This window comes from Paramisgurnus dabryanus, chromosome 16 (genome assembly GCF_030506205.2).
Source record: "Paramisgurnus dabryanus chromosome 16, PD_genome_1.1, whole genome shotgun sequence".
In the NCBI taxonomy this organism is placed as follows: domain Eukaryota; kingdom Metazoa; phylum Chordata; class Actinopteri; order Cypriniformes; family Cobitidae; genus Paramisgurnus; species Paramisgurnus dabryanus.
Window position 1 is genome coordinate 12431495 of NC_133352.1, and position 24269 is coordinate 12455763.

The 24269-nt window shown below is 36.1% G+C and overlaps 1 protein-coding gene across 1 annotated transcript in view; it reads left to right on the plus strand.

Moving 5' to 3' along the window:
• The window catches only part of aff2 (AF4/FMR2 family, member 2), a 309260-nt gene that overhangs the window by 190544 nt on the left and 94447 nt on the right, over positions 1-24269 (plus strand). The gene's annotated exons all lie outside the window — the stretch shown is intronic.

Sequence of the window (24269 nt, forward strand, 5' to 3'; positions counted from 1 at the left end):
GCCAATGGGGTGAGAAAAAAATCTAAAAATAAGATTTCTTTTTTCTTAAACACTTAGTTTAAGCAAAAATTTAGCTTATCCCATTGGCTTACTTGTTTTATGCACAAAAACACTTAAATTTTATATTTTTGGTCTAAAAACTAGACTTATTTTCTTGGGTCGTTCTGCTCATCAAGAAAAAGCATCTTAATTTAAGAATTTTTAGATATTTTTACTGAAAACAAGAAAATAATACTAAGAATTTTTTTTCTTGAAAATCATTTTTTTGCAGTGCACAACTTTGTTTTTAGCAGGGTAAGAACATTGTACTTAATTTATTGTGTCATTTAAATTTGGGGGGCGTACATCTCGACTGTAACATTACAGTCGGTGTTATGTTGAGATTAGTCTGTTTTCCCACAGTCTTTTGCATCCACAAGGTTTACATAAGAAGGAGGAAACAATAGTGTTTGAGCCTCACGATATGTTATTACCATGTACAGAACTCTTATTATTCATCCATGCCTAGATAAATACAGTTTTACATTCTACGACACCTTTGGGTTACAAATATAGGCTATTTGTATTAACATACATATTTAATGTACTTATTGTGTACATGCATGCTGGTAGGTTAGGGTTGGGTAATGCAGATAATGTAAATGTAAGTACTATGTAACAACATATGTACACAATTGTTATATTATATATATTGTACACAAATAAATAGCAATTAAAGACACTTTATAGAAAGTGTGACTCATTTACATTTGATTACTCTCTCTCTCTCTCTCTCTCTCTCTCTCTCTCTCTCTCTCACACACACACACACACACACACATATACAGTATGAGCAGTATCACACACATAAATGTGTTATAGTCATGTATTAGTCAGTGGTGTTGACACAGTTTGTCCTAACAGACAGGCAGTGCTTTTAAGATGAGTGCTGGGCAATTTATTTCACTGACCCACATTCGACTCTGCCTCATAACTCTCTTCTGTTATTAGGTTGTGTTCGAATACACACAAGACTCCATTACAGACTGTTAACATTTCACTCCTCTCACAGAGCTGACAGGAGAACAGCGTGACTTTGAACCATATACCATACTTTCTTTTCATTTCACTTATTTAAATACACCATTTCATCCATCAATATGTTAATAATGACATTTTTGCCCACTTTTATGTTTAAAGAGTTGATTTTCTTCAGTAATTATATTTAAATTGGCAAAAAATGACTTAACTTATCAGTGCGAGTGATACTTTGACACTGTTAAAAATTTAATGAAGCACTTAAGCTTAAGCATTTAATTTTAAGTAAGTTTTTAGAGTGCATTAAAATGTGTTATTCCTCTTTTTTATGTGTCAGGGTACAAACTATATAGAAATTTGGTCCAAACGCAGTATATACTGTATAAAAAACAAGTTAAGGAGAATTTCCCGAAGCATAGACTGAAAAAAAAACTGTACGGTGTAAATTTCACCTTAGTGCACCACTAGTCAGTAAACATCCTGAAATATTTCACATATGGCTTCCCTAAACTGCTGTCTGTTTTATAAACGCTTCCCATCTGAGCTATACAAGACTGAATCTACAGATACCCTGTTCACAGTTACAGTATTGTAGCCTTTAGTCTGATTAAACAAATCAAAACTCATTGTCCTCTGCCACTCGGAAGGTGCTTTAGTGAATATTTGTGCATTTGTATCTGTAATCTTTTGCAGGTTGCTTGTATATTAACATTCATATAGCATAACTTAGATCACAAGATACACATTGAAACAAGAAAATAAGTCTAGTTTTTAGACCAAAAATATCAAATTAAAGTGATTTTGTGCATAAAACAAGCAAAAAAAAAAAAAAAAATGGGGTAAGCAAATTTTTCTTGAATTTTTCTTGAATTTAGTGTTTACGAAAAAATGTTCAAGATATTTTTGCTTACCCCATTGGCAGATTTTTTTGCTTGTTTTATGCACAAAATCATTTAATTTGATATTTTTGGTCTAAAATCTAGACGATTTTTTTGTGTCGTTTTGGTCATCAAGAAAAAGCATCTTAATTTAAGAATTGTTAGATATATCTTTACTGAAAACAAGACAAAAAATCCTCCGAATTTTTTTCATTGATGGGAGCACGGATCTTTTCCGTGTCACTCCCACGGAATTCTCGTGTCATTTTATGTATTGTTTCTCATTGTTTTTTCCTATTTTCAAGCCATTGACACTTGGGGTTGGGGTTAGATTTGGGGTTTGGGCTAGGATGTACTTTTATGTTAGGATGTACTTTTATGTATTAGTTTCTAAATGTTTTTCTTCCGCTTTTAAAACTATTTTCACATGGAGTCTAAAAATGTAACAGAAAGTAATTCTAACCTCAGTGACAATGGTAAGAAAATAGGAAAAATGAATGAGAAAATAATACATAGAACGGAAAAGACATCCGTGCTCCCGTCATGTAAAAAATCTGAATTCTGTGACATGGACACGGATAAAGTGATACAATTTTCTATAAAACAGATTTTTGTGAGATCAGATTGATTTAGTACCTTTACAGGTATACAAAATATTATACAATGTTACCTTTTTGGGTACATAACTGTACATTCACGACATATTGTGAACCTTTAAAGGTACAGTTAAATGTTTTATACCCCTAAAATTTAACTGGTACCTACAAAATTGGTCCTTAAAAGTACACAATAGGTCCATATAATACTGTACATTTTGATGTATTGTGTACCCATGAAGGTACACAATTAACCTTTTGAGGATCCCTCCCCAGCACCAACCCAGTTTTTCTGACTGTGTACAGTACTGTGCAAAAGTCTTAGTCCACCACCAGACTTGTTGTTTTAGAAGTTTTAATGTCCATCCATATTTATTTTTCAATCTATTTTATTAAGATACAAACAGAAAATACAGGAAATATTTAAAATAATTCAGGACTAAATGTCTTCTTTAGGCATCACCTATGTTTAGTGTGACCTCTGACCTTGGCACTAAACACATCTTGAGTGTTTTTGAGTAAGTAAAAAGACTAATTTGTTTAAAATGAGAAATGAGGATTTAATTTTATTTATGTTTAAGAGATCCTGCAGTTTTCTGCTATTGCTCAAGTGGAAGGGGAGTTTACCCTAAAAACTTGACACATCAGTTTACATTTTTATACAGTTTTTAATACTATATACACATTTCTTGTATTTTCTGGATGTATTCTATTAAAAAGACTGAAAAACAATTATATATGATCACTATAACATTGCAAAAACCACATATCTAATGCTGGCATGGAGGCCTAAGACTTTTGCACAGTACTGTATTGAAATTTTGATTTGAATTTCTTTTTTTAATGGATGACTTGGATAATGTAGAAAGGGCAATTCCTGGATAGTTTCACTTTGATATGCATTGTTTATTTGTGTGTTTTCGCATACTTGCGTATGTTTTACAATCTAATTTAAAACAGAGCTATATGGTGTAATTAAATCATTAAGTATTATTATAGGCATGTGCATTTGATTTTGTTGAATTCTTTCACACAGTTGCAGAATGAGACCAATTAACGCCCACTTTTTTCTGGCAATAGTCTATATGTCAACATTTGCATTTCGCGTGGGCGACAGCTCTCCGTAAGTTATCGCCCGGTACTCGCCTTGTGTTTATGCTACTCCATCTGTCTTTGACAAATAACTTCATGTGCCAGCGGCTCAGCTCAAGCACACAGGGTTTTGTAAATACTTAATAGTGACGAGCTTGTCAATATCCAGCAGGTTTGACTGGGATTGCCTAAGCTGCCCCTCTGGGTACTCATTTCTCCCATAATCCCTGTCTCTGCTCTTCAGCTGTCAATCAAACAGTGTGCAGAAGAGATGCACGGGGAATCTTTGATAACACAGGCGGAAGAAATTTTTCTTTTGACAACGACAGAGAGTTTTAAGTGAGACAGGCACACATTTTTATGCGTCTCAGTCTCTCCATTGACTTGAGATGTTTTTCAATGGGATGCGTCATGATGTACAATTGGTAAAATCATAATATCATAATCATAATAGTAAAATGTAAATCGTGTAAATAATATGGTTCAATAAAATAAGCACCAACTGTAGCTTACTGTAGCCTTATGTGCATTTCAGAAAAACAATACATGGTTAACTCATTAGAATGCATTCATTAGCATAAAAACCTGCCATTATTAGCACCACAGGTTAGCCGCAAACTCTGTCTGGACACTGTCCAGATGCTGGCGGGGAACAGGTAATGTTAGCGCTGAATAGATGCTCCTACACAATGGCTTCTGGGATGGTAATTGAGCTTCATTAGCGATTAGCGGTAGCGGCGTGCTGCGGCTCAGGTGTCTGGGTCAGGTTAGCGCAGGTTAGCGCTAATGCGCAGTGGCACTCTAATAACTGCCGCATTACAGCTTTGTCTCAGCACAGCACAGACGTTAGCAGTGTTTCTCCCCATGGGTGGTCAGACAGAGGGTTATGGGGCTGTTTCTGTATCTGCGGGATGGCACACGCACGAGGCAGTCAACGCCGCACGCACACACAATCAAATTAATTGGAGCCGAGACCATTATCCAGCTTGAATACATTAACACTTCTGCGTGCAGGCTCAGGGCAATATTCTGCCCGGGTCGTCTGTGCTGTATGGTGCACTGGCTGTTTTGATAAAGCAGGATGCAGGATTTGCACCTAGTGTGATGTTGCCTACAAGCGCTGTTGTTTCTTTTAGATTAATGCAACTGGATGCATAAGTAAGAATAAGAAATTTGTACATGATTGATATGCCAAAGCAACAGGCACTGAAACTTAATTGAAAACAAACCCTAATTTTTTAATTTTCAGCATTTATTTTTTGACCAATTGTATGTTACTGTGCATTGCAATGTATTCTTAGATATTGTGATATTGTATTGTGAGGTAGTAGTTTTAGATTTAAAATACCTTGAACCGATTGTTTCCTGGAACACTGCAAATAATGATTTTCAAGAAAAAAAATTCTTAGTATTTTTGTCTTGTTTTCAGTAAAAATATGTAAACATTCTTAAATTAAGATGCTTTTTTCTTGTTGAGCAAAACAACCCAAGAAAATAAGTCTAGTTTTTAGACCAAAAATATCAAATTTAAGTGATTTTGTGCATAAAACAAGCAAAAAAAAAAAAAACCTGCCAATGGGGTAAGCAAAAAATCCTTTGCTAGTTTTATGCACAAAATCACTTAAATTGGATATTTTTGGTCTAAAAACTAGACTTAATTTAAAAAGCATCTTCATTTAAGAATTTTTAGATATTTTTTCTTGAAAATCATTTTTTGCAGTCTAAACTTTGTTTAAAAAAGTTTAATGTTACATAATAACATACAAAACTTTTTAACATCTTAAATCAAGATGCATTTTCTTGATGAGAAAAATTTCCTGAGAAAATAAGTCTAGTTTTTATACAAAATATATACAATTTATGTGAATTTGTTCTTGAAACAAAAAAAATTCTTGAATTGTTTCTTGCACTTTTCTTGCATTTTCTTGCTTAGTTTTTTGTTTTTAGTACAGATATTTACACAATTTTAAATCAAGATGCATTTTCTTAATGAGCACAATTACCTAAGAGAAGAAGTCTTGTTTTTATAGAAATAATATACAATTTACGTGAATTTGTGCTCAAAACAAGCAAAAAACAAAGAATGTTCTTGAATTTTTTCTTGAATGTTTTTTGAATTTTTTCTTTCAATTTTTCTTGAATTTTCCTCGAATTTTCTTGCTTAGTTTTTTGTCTTGTTTTTAGTACAAATACTTAAATCAAGATGCATTTTCTTGGTGAGCAAAATGATCTAAGAAAATAAGTCTAGTTTTTATACAAAAAGTTTTAATGTATGTAAATTTGTGCTTTAAACAAGCAAAAAAATTGTTTTATTTATTTTTATTTCTTTAATGTTTTTACTTAGTTTTTTGTCTTGTTTTTGTAAAAAAAAATTAAAAATCTTAAATCAAGATGCAGTTTCTTAATGAGAAAAATGAGAAATAAAAATAATAAGATGTCTATTTTTTATATAAAAAAATATAAAATGTACATGAAATTGTTTAAAACAAGCAAAAAAAATCTAGAATTTTTAAGTGTTAAGGAAAAAATTTCAACATTTTGTATGAAAATATGTATAATGCATGTAACCAACCACACTTTCTGCTGCAGACTAGCAGGTTTATAATCTCTAGCAGCTTTAAAATTTAGTAAATATAGGTATTATAGCCTTATACTTGTTAATGTCATCAAACACCGGTCCTAAACGTTTCCATTGAAGATTTATGTCTTTCTTCTTTCAACATATTTGCTAAGTGCATCTGGGTTTGGTTTGCCAATCCGATTTTCCATGTTATTGATATGACTGGACCATACAGTAAGACCAAGCCAGCAATTTACTACTTACAAATACAGTCTACAGCATAACATCTCTTAAAAATCAATACCGAGCGGAGCATTTGACTTTGTTTTTCCAGGCCGTCCGCACGCAAACCCAATAAAGGTTTCGGAGCGCTAAACAATCACAGACACTCAGTATATTCATCGCTTGACAGGACATCTTACTATCATGTGTATTATTAGCCCATCAAACTAAAACAAAAGGCCAATGAGAGGATGACATATATTCACTGGCAGGCTCACGGTGAAGCTAAAATCATAATCACGCCTGAAATGTTTGCTAATAGGATGCACGTCTGTCATTTTGAATTAAGGTGAATCGAATGTGCTTGTTCTGCTCAGGAGTGTTTTTAACGGGGAGCTAAAAGGATGACTTGAGCATCAGAGAAACAACAGCTGGAGGCTACATTGCTAGTGTTATACACGCACACACACTTGTTTGAGATGAAGTTAGTGTGTGTTATGCTGGCTGGTCTTCTGTTGAGGTAATTAGACTCTCTGTATGTCTCCAGCTCAGCTCTCTCACGCACCCGAACCTCCTCGCACTCCAGATTTCAACTCATTTATTGATGTGTTTTTCAGTGCGGATCCTCTCTCCCCTTCAATTTACGTTTCTTCATCCACTGTCAAAACATCCTCTACTTTCCAGGCCTCTACACCCAACGAGTTTCACTAAATGAATTTTTCATCAACTACTCCTGCTTTTTAATCCTTCTCCGGCCACGCAGACATGCCGAAAGTGTTTTAATGTCCAAGTGAGAGACAGATTAATGTCATCCTGTCTGGTTTGGATTCACATGATGAGTTGTCTTGTGGACTTTGAAATTAGTGTGCTTCGAGCTGTTTGAAGACAGGAACGTAATGCAGGATGGCAAAACAGATGCCCATAAAAATAACAGTCAGCAGTACCTGACAGTGAATTTTTAAGTGGCAGGAAGTAATAAGAACACACAAGTGCTTAACAAGTGTATTAGACCACCCCCCGATGTAAGGTTTGTGCCACAGCTGCCCTAAATTAAAGCCCTTACACACAGACAATACAATTTTTTGTTTATTAAAGGGACACTACACTTTTTTGAAAATATGCTAATTTTCCAAATTTGATTTTTACATTTTTTGGAATCCATTCAGCTGATCTCTGGGTCTGGTGCTAGCACTTTTAGCATAGCTTAGCATAATCCATTGAATCTGATTAGACCATTAGCATTGCGCTAACAAATAACCAACGAGTTTTGATATTTTTCCTATTTAAAACTTGACTCTTCTAGTTCCATCGTGTACTAAGACCGACAAAATTAAAAGTTGAGATTTTCTAGGCAGATATGGCTAGGAACTATACTTTCATTCTGCCAAAACAATTAAGGACTTTGCTGTCGTAACATTTCTGCAGGAGGTGCAATGATATTACGCAGAAGCCGAAAATAGTCCTCTTAGTAACTTTCTTTGGCAGGGGACTATATCGGGCCCCGCGTAATATCATTGCGCATATCAAATGAGCATATTTAAAAAAAGCTATTTTGCTATTTTTTATGCTGGTGTAACACAGTCTCACCCCATGGCGTCAATATTTGACAAAACTTGACCATGCGTCAATATGTTGACGCGGAGGGTATACCTTTCGCATCATTTTTTGACGAACTGGGGACTTCAATACTATTACGTCCGTTGCATTCTCTTTCCTATTTTCTTACCATTTTCGCGTCGGTTTAGGAAATAGGAAAGAGAATGCAACGGACGTAATAGTATTGAAGTCCCCAGTTCGTCAAAAAATGACGCGAAAGGTATACCCTCCGCGTCAACATATTGACGCATGGTAAAGTGTCGTCAAATATTGACGCCATGGGGTGAGACTGGGTTGGCTGGTGAATGATATCACCTTGCGGATAGTGACGAGCTCCGCTTCAGTCCACTTTCTAGACATTTCTAGTTGCAAATGTTGATTGTCATGTAAATTCCTCTTTTTTAAGAGCTGAACCATTACTTCATGTTGCAATGACACGCGGATGCCCCATACGGCATTGTTTCTGTGTCTTGCTCACACTAACGCTTTCCGTGTGACTTACGGCAAAGTTTCTAGGTCCTCTTTCCGGGAGAGATTGCAGAACATTTACAGGACGTGTTTGTGACAATTTTACTGATATTTCCTAGGACCGAGGTGATGTGTGAATGAGGTTTAACTGTATTGGTAATTACCAAAGTCATCTTTTATGTTTCTGTTAGCATTAGAAATGTGACTAATTGTTGATATACTTCCATTCATCTTCATGTGTATTGTTTTACATGAAAGGTATTTTAGTGAAAATAGGAATAATATTAAAACACATTTTAATAACACACACACACATATATAGGGGAGAGCAGGGCCAAAAGTAAATTTTTTTCAGAAAAACCTACATTTTAAAAGATAATGTTTTAGATGGAGATATATTATATATTTTCCTGGCTGTACTTTTAAACAAGCGTCGATACAGTTGACTTTCATGTTAACTATATAACATTATTATATGGATGTTCTGTAGTAAATATGCCACAAATTGCTGTAAATATTATACAATGTGATCAAAAACACGCTGGATAGTTGTATTTAGATGATTAAGACCATAAAACCGTGCACAGCTTTTTAACACAGCTAATATTAGAAGTGATGCGCATTTAATTAGCCTGTGATTTTGTTTTTAAAGCTACCAGAGCTGTATGAAAGAAAACACAGCATCTCTGCCACTGTGCCAAAGCTGTTTTTATAAGAGTGAATATAAAGGGCCCGTGAGCAACAGTGTGCAAATTGCTACTTCATTAGATTTCCAGCAGTTCTTACAATGAGTGTGTCAGCATTTGAAGCTCTGCTGGTCCCAGTTGAACTCTGTGCGTGTCGGTGTGTGTTTTGTGTGTGTGTTTATAGCCTGTGGGTGGCTCAGCATTTGTATCATGCTGAAATAGTGCAGGGTAAGAGGGCACTCTGGAGCCCTGGAGAGAAATCACACCAGATCACACTTAAACAACACCCAAAACAAGTAATGAAAGACAAAGACTACTGCATCTTATTGAGACAATAAAAGTCATGGGGCCCTATCTTGCACCCAGCACAATTGACTTTGTCAGTGACGCATGTATCATTCGTATTTTGCACCGGCGCACAGCGGGTTTTTCCCTCCACAGACGCACGTCGGCAAACTAGGGAATGAGCTTGCGCTCCCTGGGCGGTTCAGCGCAAAAAAGGAGGCGTGTTCCGGCGCAAACCATCCCTGGTGCTATTTTGCAGTTTCAAAAAACAATTGCGCCACTGACCAGAAAAAACTAGTCTAAAGTCAGTGGCGCGTTGTTCATTATGCTATTTTAACGCAACGTCCTGGGAATGCCAGCTGATGAGACAATTGTGGCTATTTCCTCCCACGCCTGTTTAACCGACGCTGATTTGGGCAGGTTTCTCCTATCCCCATACAAAACAACTTCTCTGTCTTTGACTGCTCTTACAAGAACGTCGGTCTCCTCGGCTGTTAACCTCTCCTGGCGTGCGCCTGGTAAATCCGTCATAATAATAACAACCCGCCATGGAACTTGCGCCCTTGCGTTTAAAGGGAATGTTGAATAGCGTTCTGATTGGTTTATTTGACGTTACGCCCAAACCACACCTATGAATAATGAACCTACTTCAGACCAACCCCTTATTGATTTACACCTGGTGCAAGAGTTATTTCTCCCGCCGGGAAAAATAGCAACAGCGCCCAAGATCCGCCCACAAAGTCGCTTGCGCTTTGCGCTTCGCACTTGCGTTTCAGATCGTTAAAATAGGGCCCATGGGGTTCATACTCATTTTTATTGTGAAAATACACGTATTCACACATTATATTGATTACATGCATATCTATACTACATAATGCCTTTAACTCTTTTACCGCCAGCGTTTTTTTTTTTTTTAGTTGCCAGCCAGCGCCAGCATTTTTTATGATTTTCACAAAAGTTAAATGCCTTCCGGGAAATGTTCTTCTTAAAATATGGAAACAATACAGTTCATTATGTAAGGTCTTTATACACCACTGATAATATAGTTATGTATATCATATTGCATTTCCTTTAAAGTAACACAATGCACCTTTAAAACACAATCAGTGGCACATGTTTTTATGTGTTCAGATATACCATATCCATCACAGACATATTGTCAACCATTTTATTATTTATTAATTTAGTCATTTATCACTCAAGGAAACCCTAAACGCTCCCCTAAACAATTATACCATACAAATGCATCATCAAGGGAAGCGACTTTGTTTTCAATAACAGATTTGTGTAATTAGAGGAATATTATTACACCTTTTTGCTAATGGCTCCTTTAATCTCTCTTGGCCAGAGTTCCTGTTCTCAATAGCTGAGGCCTTCACATATTCATCACAGTCAAGCAGTGCTTAATGTGCGCTGCTTTTTGCATCTTAATTCATTTATGCTTTTTTTATTCAGCTGCAATCTATTAACATCCTGCATCTCTTTATTTCTCTCACTCCTTTTCTTCCTATCTCATTCACTCCTTTACACTTTGTTAATTACGCACACACACACTCGGTAAACACACAGAGTGTGTTAACTCTTGGGTTGAGATGTGTGCTGGGAATATCTAGAGGCAAAACGAATCACGATCAGAAATCCCTTCACATATTAATAAGTTGTTTACTGTGTCAACAAAGCTATTTTTTCTCAAAGGAAGCATATGAAATTAAATCAATCTCTGTTTATGTGTGTCGTTGTGAGGGAATGTCACACTACTGCACTTCACTTAATATGCTTGCAAAGCAATCCATCTAAATGATTGATTATTAATAATCATTAATAAATTTGCATTCCTTTAAGGCTTATTGTGGTGCAGTAAAACAATATCAGATTTCAAAGGTACACAATATGTTTAAACACTACATTAAGTGTCATAGTGATACTAAAAATTATTAAATACACTGAACAGTGCAGATGCGTCTGCTCTCCTTCTAATACCAAAATGTTCATAAGATCATCTGGATTTCTGGCATTAGACAAAATAGCCGCCCCATAACGTTGTGTATGTGTAATATATCTTTGTAAATGTACTATTAACTCTGACATTTAACTTTCCTTTGACCTTAGTTGCTAGCTTTGATTCGTCTTATTTGGCTTTGTGGCATGGGAAAAACCATTCGAGGATGTGGAATTTGTTCTTTTCGACCTCTTAGATTGAGAGCCAAATACAGGCCTGGGATTGTGTGCCACCCATTACAATATCCTGTAGTGGTCCTGCTCTTTTTGGAAAAACATAACTCCAAAATTATGTGAGAATATCTCCATCTGGAGCCTTTGGGTCTTTGACATTTAAAGAAAGCCACATATGGAGGGTTTGTAATTCATGTTTATTTCTATAAAACATTTCGTTTGTTGCTTGGTCATTGCTTGGAGGTTTCTAGGTATTGATTGATAGTTTTGTATTGATAGCGACAGTTGTGCGATGGTTAAAAGTATAGTTTAAAGTATATTTTAAGCCTTAAGTCGCTAAAACTCTCCATAGCTTTCTTTATACTTATTTGTACTAAAGTGCTGATTTTTTTTAACAGTGTTGTTTTTTGTTTAAAGTGTGAGTGCATGGTGGCCGCCTCTTCTCATGATTTAAAAGGATGCAAAAGTGTTTTGAAATATGCAACTTAAGCTGTCTATTGTAAATGTCTTGAAGGCATACTAATGGGTTTGGTGAAAAACTAAAACATAATCCATTATCTAATGAAAGTCTTGACCTGTGTCGTCTTTTTGTGTAAGTGCATACGCTAACAACCCAGTTCAGTCCTCTACTCTTATGTTATTGCTTTTGTTTTGGACCTTACACATTATTTAAAGGCAAATGTCCTAAAACTGCAAAAACAACACAAGGCTTGGAGAGAGGGAGGCATGGGTCAAAGCTTTAATCAAATAATGGATTATATTTCAGTGTTTTTTTTTCACTAAACCCATTGCGTTGTCTTTACCACACTTGAATATACTGTATGGCACGAGTTACCTAAAGCTATTTTACAACACTGTTGTATCCATTTGAAGCTTGAAGAAATTATCACCATCTACTCCAATTGGAAAATAAATACCCCAAACATCCCAATATCCTAAACCCCAGATTTGATCATCATGAGACTGAGCAAAAAATATAAATAATAATAATAATTTTATCATAATCTACTAACCCTCAAATTGTTCCAAACAATTTATTCATTTATGTTATTTATTCTGGTGAACACAAAGAAAGATATTTTAACAGATCAGGGGCACCAATCACATCCATTGTATTATTTTTGCCTGCAACTGTATGGAAGTCAATGGTGCCCCAGATCAGTTTTGTTACAAACATTCTTCAAAATGTCTTCCTGTGAGTAAATTATGTTTATAAAAAAAGATGCTCAAGCATCAAAGTAGAGGAGGTACAACCAAAAATCAAAAATTCAAGCTAAATGGAAAATGGTGCAACAGGATAAAAATATTTCAATATAATTGATTTTTATTAGTTAAAAATGAAGTGAAGTTTTGGCCACCATCAAGGGTTTCATCAGACATAATTTACTGTAAGTATAAATTATGACAAAAACATTTTTTGGGGTGAACTATCCCTTTAACTCATTCCCCGCCAGCCATTTTTTAAAAAGCTGCCCGCCAGCATTTTTTGTGATTTTCACAAAAGTTTCACAAAATGCCTTCCAGGATTTTTTTTTTTCAAAAAAATATATAAACATACAAATATATCAAATGAAAGAACAGACCTTCTGCTTTCAGACAAACAATAAACAAACAAACAAACAAAAACGGGAGAAAAAATATTATATTCTATCTATATTTTTTCTCTGCTTATAAACTCTTAAATATGGGTATTTTTCTTTAAAAATACTTTTTATTAGCAAAAAGCTGAAATAATTGCATTTTTGTGAAGGAATTTTGTTAGAGATCAGATTCAGAATGATTATCAAAACATTAGTTAATAACATTAGTTAATGATGTTTTGGCTTCAGTTTCAGTAAGTCGCCATCTAGTGGATAATTGCGGTATTGCAGATGAACATAAAAATTTATCAGGAACACCTTTTTTTCTTAATTGACGAGATAACTCGTCAATGGCGGGGAAAGAGTTAATAAAATGAGCTCACAACCAAATCACTGATGTTCTGGTCATTAGGCTCAGGTTCCTTCTATAGGGTGGCAGTTGTGACGTCATGTTTAGACGGTTGGGCTTGTAACCCGCAGGTCTCGAGTCTTATGGCTGGCAGGTTGCAATTAAGATGCCCTTGAACAATTCCCGATTGCTCCCCGGACACTGCAGTGATAGCTGCCCACTCCTCCTGGTGTGTGTGTGCGTGTTTTTGACATGTACTGTATGTGTGATCACTACTCACTGGGATGGGTTAAATGCAGAGGTCACATTTGACAAGCATGTCACTTTGATTATCAATATTTTTTTGTCACTGTTTTGAAAAAATTATATACACATTATGTCACATTATATGCATTATTTATATTCCTAGCACTAATGGTAAATGGCAAGATATTGTATGTATGGAAGTGTAGCTTTACAGTACAGTATCAGTAACAGCACTGAGCATTGGCTTGGCAAGCAGAATGCTTCCAGTAAAAGCCCAAGCCAGCATAAACACAGCGTGTGAATGTCTCCAATTTAGAGCTTAAAGTGCATGTTGATCATTTAGAGCAAATGGCATTTTACGTAAAGTAGTTCACCCAAAAATAAAAATTTTGTTGCTGTTTTTTCACCCTTATGGCATTTTTTTTCAAAACACAAAAGGGGGAAAGAAAGTCAAATAGGCTTTGGAACGACATTGGCATGGTGAGTAAACCACACCAGCATTTTTACTTTTTGGGTGAAATAAGCCTTTAACGAATCTACCATATGCTTTCATTGCCACAACAAAGCCAAAAAGTCCTAAGAGAGGGACGGAGTGTTGAGATTGGCCTGTCTCCATTACTTAAATGTCCTGAAATGAGCACATGGAACAGAATGCAAGAGCAGCTGGACATCTTTAAACTATGGTATGGAAATTTCAAAGGCCATTTCCAAATCACGGACACCCAGTTGCCTTAGGTGTAAGTCTTGTGGACTTATTTTATAGTCAGCCGTACAAAAAGAATTACAAAATATTTTAATCAAGCACTAAAGTTCATCTGAGCTCGGGGAAACCGACCATCAAGCGTAATACATTCAATATGTTCTTCATAGGAATCTGTTGTAAATGATTGGTCTTAAAATGACACAGGAATTGTAGCTGAATATAATGTGTTTCTTATGCGAACCATAGAATCAAATAAAGCTTGTAATGTTGTAATAGGTTTAGGAGCAAAGAATAGTCACAGTCAGACGCTTGGCGCATTATCTTATGGGTGATTTATACAAATGTATGAGCTGCCTGCTGGAGATGCTGATGATTTATAAATGAAACTATTTCAGGTCTCATTCTTCTCATTTTCCTCTTTATGTCCGTTTACACATAATCAGATTTGCTGCTGAGATATTTTATCCTCAAATTTTTGAACTCATTGACGGAAATCATAAATTCAGGGTTCGTTGAATTCATTCAGACAGCTGGCTGGCGGTATTGACAGGTTGCCGTCCAGACCCAGCTCTGTTTCTAAAGGGAATAAAATCAAACGAGTTCGGTCTCTGCCAGCTCTGGCGACTGCACGATTCATTCATCTATAATTAACCATTAAACTTCATCAAAGAAGAGGTCGAACAAAAAAAAGAATAAATGACAGGTTGTGCCCTTGGATATGAGATGCAACGGAGACGTTAAGAATAACAGCAATCATCTCGGAAAGATTGGCAAATAATTACGGTCTACAAACAAATAAAACGTTTTTGCTTGGATCTGTGCTTGGACCAATGGTCCATCACTTAACTCAATGCACTTGTGGCCCTTTGGGTCTGTTGTAAATATGTGTATGAACTCCGGAATTAATGAGTCTCCTCAACCAGCTGGCTTCTTTTTGACGCTGGTGTTACACCCAACCCATTTTAAGCTCCCACCATCTGCGATTTGCCCATCAGACAGGCCAGCAGGCTGTGACTATCTGTCACATTGATCTTAGATTATGGTATCAGTGTAAATACAGAGAGAAAAGCACCAGTCGATGGGATAGGCCTTCCTGCAGCTTCCGGGTTGTTGCAGCCATGTATCGGCCTTTGTTTGGGTGTGACCTGTGATAATCCCCGCAGACAGATCTCTGCTTTGCCCCTTTATTTCTTGCATTAACATGTGCTTGTGTGGACAACAGGCTGTAGTGCTGTCTGTATGCCTGAATGTTAGTGTGTACTGTACATATCAGGGGGAATTTTAAAATAAATTGCAGCTATAGATGTCGATTGCACAATGTATGTGTTGTTTCACCACCTAGTATACAAATGATCCTAAATGTACAGTATCAATGACAAGTCCACTAGCATGTATACTAGACATCCACAGGCAAAGTGTACTTTACATGCTTAACATCAGCCTGGAAAATCACACCATTATAAAACACTAAGTAAATGTAAATTGTTCTTAAATATTATTGTGTTATTTTATTTAAGAATTGTTTAAGACATTCTTCATAGTAACGTAATGCATTGACAGCACATTTTTTAAACCCAGAAAATCTGAAGATAAACTGAAAGGCCTGTGCAAATTTAGTCTTCACTGCTTTTGCACACCATTACTTATGGTTAATTTGAGGAATATAATTTGTGTACTTCTGTATTTGTGTGTAGACAGCGCTTGTACACTTTGACCGAATAATATTGTTGCTGTTGTCATTATTATTGCTAATGTTATTTTTATTCTTATTAATATTAGCATCATTATTATTACTCCTGTTGCTAGGGCTGTCACAATGATTAAATAAATAATCATCTTATCGTGATTGTTTGACCTAATCGCGAATGATTTCACATCACCACGATGATTGCACATCTCTCTAAAGAACACAAGGGGGAGCTGCAGTGCCTGTATAAACCAGGGTTCCCACAAGTCCTTGAAATCCTTGAAAGTTTGTTAATCTTGGGAAAAAATTCAAGGCCCTGGGAAGTTTTTGAAAATATACATACATAGAGACAGGTCATTGAAAGTGCTTGAACCTATTTTATGCAAGAAGTTTTCTTGAAAAAATCCATATTATTCTCTGTGTAGTGTAGGATAATATTATAAAATTCAAGACTTTTGAAGCACACGTGCTAAACTGTTCGCTTTAAATGCTTAAATCTTCTGTATGCGAATGTTGATTCAAATGCCAAAATGCTTTTTTGCATAGTTGTGTTTGACACATGAAAACGTCTCGGGTTACGTATGTAACTGTTGTTCCCATGAGAAGGGAACGAAACGCTGCGTCTCCCTTGCCATACTTCATGCGTCCCTGTAATGCCGTCTTTGTCAATATTTCAGATAGCGATATACTTCCTGACTCCCGCGTCACCCTGTCTTTGTCGTTAAGACTCACCATTGGTTGAATTTGATATACACATTCAGAAGCACTTACCCCTAGAGGCGTCCCAAAGTATCACCGCAGTGACGCAGCGCGAGTTCCCTCGAAAGGGAACTGTAACAATGTATCTTAAAAGGTATCACGATGTAACCTTAATCTCACTTAAAATGTGTCCCCACATTTAGTCCTTGAATTTGAGGGTATTGGACCTGGAAATTCCTTGAAAGGTCCTTAGATTTGAAGTTAACTAAGGTGTGGGAACCCTGATAAACAAGACAGTATCAAATGGCGCTCATTAACTGACAGTGCAATGCGATATATTGCAAAGCCATTCAATACAGTGGAAAAAACAGCTTTTAAAGAAATGCTGCAAAACTTTGATAAGCACTATGAACTGTCAGGTAAAACATACGTTTCCAAAACAGCAATTCCGTATTTAGGGAAGTGAAGGATGCTATTCTTAAGGATCTGTTAAGGATTTTTTTTTTTTTGCAGCTACTACGGACCAGGTCCAGTACTAATATCCCCTTAGTATGATTGGCTACTACTTAAGGCCTGTTTTGGTATGGTCAGTTTATTTTGATTGCATTTTTATTTTCAGTTAAAAAAAATCATTATTATTATTACATTAGCTTATCTAATTTTTAAGATAAAAACTAGACACCACAAGTGACATACTTAAAGCAAATACATGTTATAATTTCCTATTGCAGTTATAGTTATAAAGGAGTGAAATGTTGGTGTAATTTTTTCCGGATTATTCTGTCCCAAGGGTAACACTATGTCTCAGTCTGCCCAGGGCCTGCTGTAACTCCATCAGGGAAACACTTTTCCTTACTGTATTCGAGCAAGTATTTGTTGCTTTACAAAGGAAAAACTTCCCCGGTGAAACATAATGATTTCAACGTCTTATTTTTCCTCACAGTATATACAGTATTGTGCAAATGTTTTTGTGGACTGACTAATTCGGTGTATTACACAATTTTTCATCATTGAGAAAAGAAGCTACACTAGTAATTGCGCTGCATGACACATTCTGTGTTACAAGGTAAATAATAGTGTCTGTGGTAAAATGTTGTCTTAAGAATAAAAACGTGTCTTTCTCTCACGGGTCTCATGAGATTTCACAGCTGTTAATCAAAGGTCAACATTATTAAAAGCAAAAAGATGGAGAGAAAATGACCTTCTGTTGTTGTTGTTAGTGTTTAGTTTGTATGCATGTATCAAACCAATCATTGTTATTTGCATAGACAAAGGTCACAGAGTTCAGTGACTTAAAAGAATACCACATTTCAATAATTTATTTGACCTGTGCCGTCTTTCAGGGGTAAACAAGTATTTACTTATAATATGTGTGTAAATATAAACAATACAATAAAAATATAAATTACAGTATTATTCGGACAGATGTATATTTACCTTAAAATACACAGCTGTGAAATTCAGTAACATAAATATGACAGGTTGAAGAAAACATTGCTTGTGAGAAAAGTTCCATCCTATTTTTTAGCAGATAACAATGTGTTTGTTTTTTGCTATGTAATTCAGTATAATTCATCATTATGTGTGGTTTAAGTTTCCAGATGCTATTCGGGTCCAGTTGCACACTTTTTGAATGTCATCCAATTTGCAAGGTTTTCACCGAACCACTGAGCCATGTCATTTTTGTTTTCTTCTCACTGTCCTTGCACAATTTTTCTTCCCGGCTAACGTTGTCCATGTCTTGCTGGCCAAGCTGTAGATCAGAGCGCCTTTTCCTGTCGTAACATGATCTCTAATGAAGTGTCAACATGAAGCAGTCTGCTCTGACCTTTGCGAAAGGAATTTAATTTGGCTCCTTCTGGCATGTTTGACTCCATGTAGAACAGGCATGGATGGCCACGTCTGAAGAAGTGCTAAGAGGAGATGTGTTTATTGGATTAGAGCACTGTGGCCTTTCATGAGCTCATAAATAATGGCAAACATGACTGATGGCTGTGAGGCAGAGCAGAGTAATAGATACACAGGTGGATGAGTAAACAACCCCTCATTTTCTCTCCATTTATATCTTACTATTGGTCTTTATGATCTGTCATCTATTGATCCAATTGTCATATTGTTAGTTGATTCACTTCATTGTTAGTAGCATGTGTAACAGGTGTGTGCGTGTGTTCTGGTACTGTTTTATTTACCATGAATTCCTCTTTGTAGTTTCTGGCTTTTTTATTAATCCCAAACATTTGAAATATTTCATTATTATTTCTCCTTAATCATATCATTCCAAAGTCATATTTCGCATAGACTACATGCTAATAGCACTTACATATTTTTTTCTTAATATTTATTTTTCCATAGTAATAACTCAACCATGGGCTATTAAATTACAAAAAAAGTAAAAGAAGACTTTCGGTGCTACGTATATTTCTAGTTTATTAAATCCAGTAACGTTTTAAAGACTTTTCACATCAGTATCCTTCTATTGAAATGACACAAATTAAACATTTGATTGCACCTCAAAGTTACATACAGATATTGGTATGAAAATATTTAAGTTTAAACAACTTGAATTAATGAGTAATTTCAAATTTTTGGACTAGTTAGAAGTTCAGGGCCGGCGTCAAGGGGGGGCATTCGCGGGCAGTGCCCCCCCGAACAGGTTGTTGTGCCCCCCCCTACAAAGTTTTTTATTACTTTAATATATATCAAGAATAATTAAAATAAATTAAACATTGAATGTTTCATGACTTGTAATGTAATCAAATGAGGAAAATATAGTTGATATATGTTTTCTTTAATTAAAATAGACCAGTTTCTCTGATTTGATGTATTGCCGCTTCTCACTCGTCTTACGTCTTTAGCATATTTGTGACTTGATACTAGCAACGTGTTTTTCCGCGGCATTTTACGGATCGTGTAAAATATGGATATTAGAACATTTAGAACGAACCAGCACCGCCTGCTCCATCTGACTTCATGCAAACACAGACTGGCTTAAACTCAGAGATTAGAGGTTGAGGTGGAATTTACAAATCTACAGGACACTGTTTTAAGGAAGTTTAATGTTCGTACACGCCGTCTTCAGCTAGTTTAAAGGTAAGTTAGCATTGTTTTAAATTACGTAAGCTTAAATGTGAAGTATGGCCATATAGACCGTTAACAGCATTACGACGTGATTATGGTAAAGCAGCTTTTTAAAAGCTAGGACGCGGTGTGCGCTGTGCTATGAAACCCATTCATTTCAATGGCTTGCGCCGCGCGAGGGCGGTTTGTTGTTGCGTCGAGTTGTTGCGTCGAGCTCAGCTTGCGCTCACGCCGCGGTCGAAGTTCAATAGTTTTGCGCATAGTTTGTGGTCTTTTGCACTTTATACGGGAAATGAGCTGACAGTCTATACCAGTTGTATGAGTGTGTGCTTGCTGTATTTGTTGTTTTAATGTCTTGTTTCTGCAAGTTATTGTTGCTATTGTGTGCCCCCCCCCCGTTGGAAGCCGATTGCCCCCCTGTTAGTTATGGTCTGGCGCCGGCTCTGTAGAAGTTAAATTATAAAAATGAAGTAGGGCTGTCAAAAGATTAATCACGATTAATTGCATACAAAATAAAAGTTGTTTTTTCCAAAATATATGTGTGTGCAATGTGTGTAATTATGTTGTATATAAATGCACAAACATGCATGTATTTAAAGGAATATTCCATTTTCTTAAAAGAAAAATCCAGATAATTTACTCACCACCATGTCATCCAAAATGTTGATGTCTTTCTTTGTTCAGTCGAGAAGAAATAATGTTTTTTGAGGAAAACATTGCAGGATTTTTCTCATTTTAATGGACTTTAATAGACACCAACAATTAACACTTAAATCAAGACGTAACATTTTTTTTCAACGGATTTTCAAAGGACTATAAACGATCCCTAACGAGGCATACGGGTAAAAAATAACAAATATACACTTTTAAAGCACAACTTCTCGTCTAGATCCGGTCAAGCGCGACCTAACGTACTGTAAATGCGTAGTGACGTAGGGAGGTCACGTGTTACAAATATAAAACGCACATTTGCGGACCATTGTAAACAATAAACTGACACAAAGACATTAATTAGTATCATTAAACATACATTATATGTGAAAATATATATATATATATATAAATAACATGTTTTTTTTTACTTTCTTCAATGTATGTGTGTGTTTAAATATACATAATAATTACACACAATACACATGCAAATATATTATGCGAACAAAAACTTTTATTTTGTATGCGATTAATCACAATTAATCTTTTGACAGTCCTAAAATAAAGTTGTAATAACTTAAGTTTCATGTGTAGTGAGGAAGGAACCCAATTGCAGACAGCTCTTAACAAAAATACTTTATTGATGACAGAAAATACCCCTGAGGGGGCACATAGGACAGAATAAACAAACCATAAACGTGACGGGGCAAAATATGACACACATGATGGCATCAGATGATGCACAATGATCCAGCACAAGACAACAAGACACAATGGCATGAAATAGGGAAGAACTAAACTATGGCTGCGTCCGAAAGCTTAGGCAGCTGACTTGTTGCCTCGCTCCCTCATGAGTCGATGACTTTGGAGGAATGAAAGCAGTTTAGAGAAAGGTATGCGGACAGACTTAGGCAGCAAAATGGAATTCTGTTTGAAATATAAACAGAGGGCCTTTGTGATAACTAATCCCATATTTGAAAACTACAATACATTGCTAGAAATTCAATTAAAAAGTGTAAAAAGTAAAATATAACTTTGTTTGCACAAAATTTGTGCTCCAGCCGCTCTCTTGGCTGCCATTTTAATTTTTCAAACTCGACCAGGCTCGACCAATCACATTCTCCGTGCACACCGATGCGTAGAATTGGGGGACATGACATGAAAGTATCTCAGGAGACAGGAAGTAAACTAAGCATTGGATTGGGACATGACTTCCTCCCTTAGAATGCTGCCTCAGAAGGCAGCGTTTTAGGGCTTTTGGACGCAGCCTAGGGCAGTGGTTTTCAAACTGGGGGCCGCGAGATGGTGCCAAGGGGGCCCTAGTTTTATGAAATACATTAATTTATCATGAATCCTGTGTTATTAAACCTAAAAAATAAGACAACTAACCAAAAGCACTACTTTTTGTATAATTTAATGTTTTTTATTAAGATGCACAGTTTTAGAACAGTTTTGTCACAAATTTTCTTTGGGGGGCCGCGAAGGAATGCACCATACACAAGGGGGGCCACACGCTGAAAAAGTTTGGCAACCACTGGCCTAGGGAACGAGGGCAGACAGGTGAAGGGCGTTAACTAATATTGAATAATTAACAAGGGTCAAGAATAGAAACACAAGCTATGGGAATCTCCACACAAAACAAGACAACAATATGGGCTGCCACGATCCTGTCACATAAAACAAGGCAAAAGACATACAAGGCCGACAGGATCTTGACATTAAGTCAATTTTATTTATTTTTTAATTTCTACCAACCCCTCACTAGTCAAAGTTAATTGACTAATTAACTGTTAATTCAAGTTGTTTAAACTTAAAAATGTAAGTGCAACAAGGACTTTTTTACATTGTAATACTATGTGAGAAGACCTGCAGCCATATAAACATGTTAACTCTATTAAAAAGTAATTTTCACTGCTTTGCATGTTATAGCACGTCAAAATGTCAAATTTTTAATGAATGAATCCATTGTCCTTTGTTGTTGCCATAACAATTTTAAAAAGTGTTTTAAGCAAGTTCTATGTGCATCCGTTCTGTCAATAATCACAGTTGTGCTATTTAAAATGCTGCACTTTAAAAAAAAGATTTGTTGGCTCAACTTATAAATGTAAGTTACATGGTTGCATTAAAATTTTGAGTTCATTTTACTCACTCACTTAATCATTTAGCTGACGCTTTTATCCAAAGCGACTTACAATTGCTATATATTGCACCTCTGGAGCAGGCACGTGCAGAGGGGGGGGCGGTGGGTGCCCAAGCACCTGCCCCTTTACCCCTGGATGACCAAAGTGCCCTTTTTGTCAAGGCATTTTTTTTGTAATTAAATGCCCTTTTGTGAAGGCCTGCCCAATCTAACTATTAGTAAAATTAATAAAAAATAATTTAGACGCAAATAAAATTAGTCACATGATGACGTATTGACCTTTCATTGGACAATCTCTTTAGGGACGATCACTAGCTAGCTCACAGCGCTAGCAGCGCCCACACGTGCACGACACGGTGCGCAGTAGAGGGAGGATCCCCCTCGAGCCGGCATTGAACCGAAGCGATGCTTGTTATATTGTTATTATTTTACAAGAACAACGTGAGGAGAGCATGCACAGCTTTTGTTTATTGCTGTCTGTGTGTATTAACATCTCTAGAACGTTAGATGCAAACAGGGCTCTCAAGTCTCACGCATTCGGCGGGAGACACACGCATTTCAGCCAGTTTACTCGCCACACCTTGCATTTCTCACGCTGAAAAGAAAACATTCTTCCCATATAAAAACAATGGATGAAGCAAAGGCAGGGACGTTCTCTGCCGGGAGTTCATACAGGTAGTTGTCTCAAGTTTTTAGGTGTGCTCAACTTCACGCAGCAATGCAAGAACCGAAACGCACATGACATCAAAGTACCGCGAGAAATATTCGGGAAATCATACGGAGGAGTTTGATTTCAAATTGCTCTCGAGCTGTTCTAATGTCATCCACCTGTCACACGGAGGTTGTTGGAAGAGCAAGATCCGATGAATACGGTAAAAAACTCGTTTAATTTTTCTATCATATTGAATTTACGATTGGACTCGCCTTTGATAAAAGACAATGTGAGCTGATGTTGGGTAGTATAGCCATACTCGTGCTAAATTATTAACTGAGTCAAAACCTCTCCAGCTTTGCAACCAGTTTTAGTTTACCTGAAAATAAAGAAAGTACTAGAGGCTTCATGAAATGAATGAAAGGAGAGATGAATGTCATTATTTTATTGCCCTGTCATCAAGGCATCAAAGTGTGCAAAAACACAACACAAACACGATTCAAAACTAAAATATGTCTACTCTCTTTGTATACAAATTTCGAACAGGATTAGAATAGAATTATATTTTAAATATGACAACAAAAACACAAGCCTGTAAACGTAATAATATCCTAATGTCACAATGCAATAATATCATATAATTTTAAAACTGCATACTGTTGACACACACAAACACAAAATGAAATGCACTGTAAGTCGTTTTGGATAAAAGTGGCTGCCAAATGCATAAATATATAGATATAAAACTCAGTCTATATAGATTTTCTGTCTCACTCTATTTGCAAGGAAAATAAAGAAAAACGTTAGACTTAAAATCATCTTTCTATTCTGTAATACTTTATTATTTGTTTCAGTTGTGTGCTTGCGTATCAGCGAGCAAAGTGCCCTTTTTATTCTTTGAGCACCTGCCCC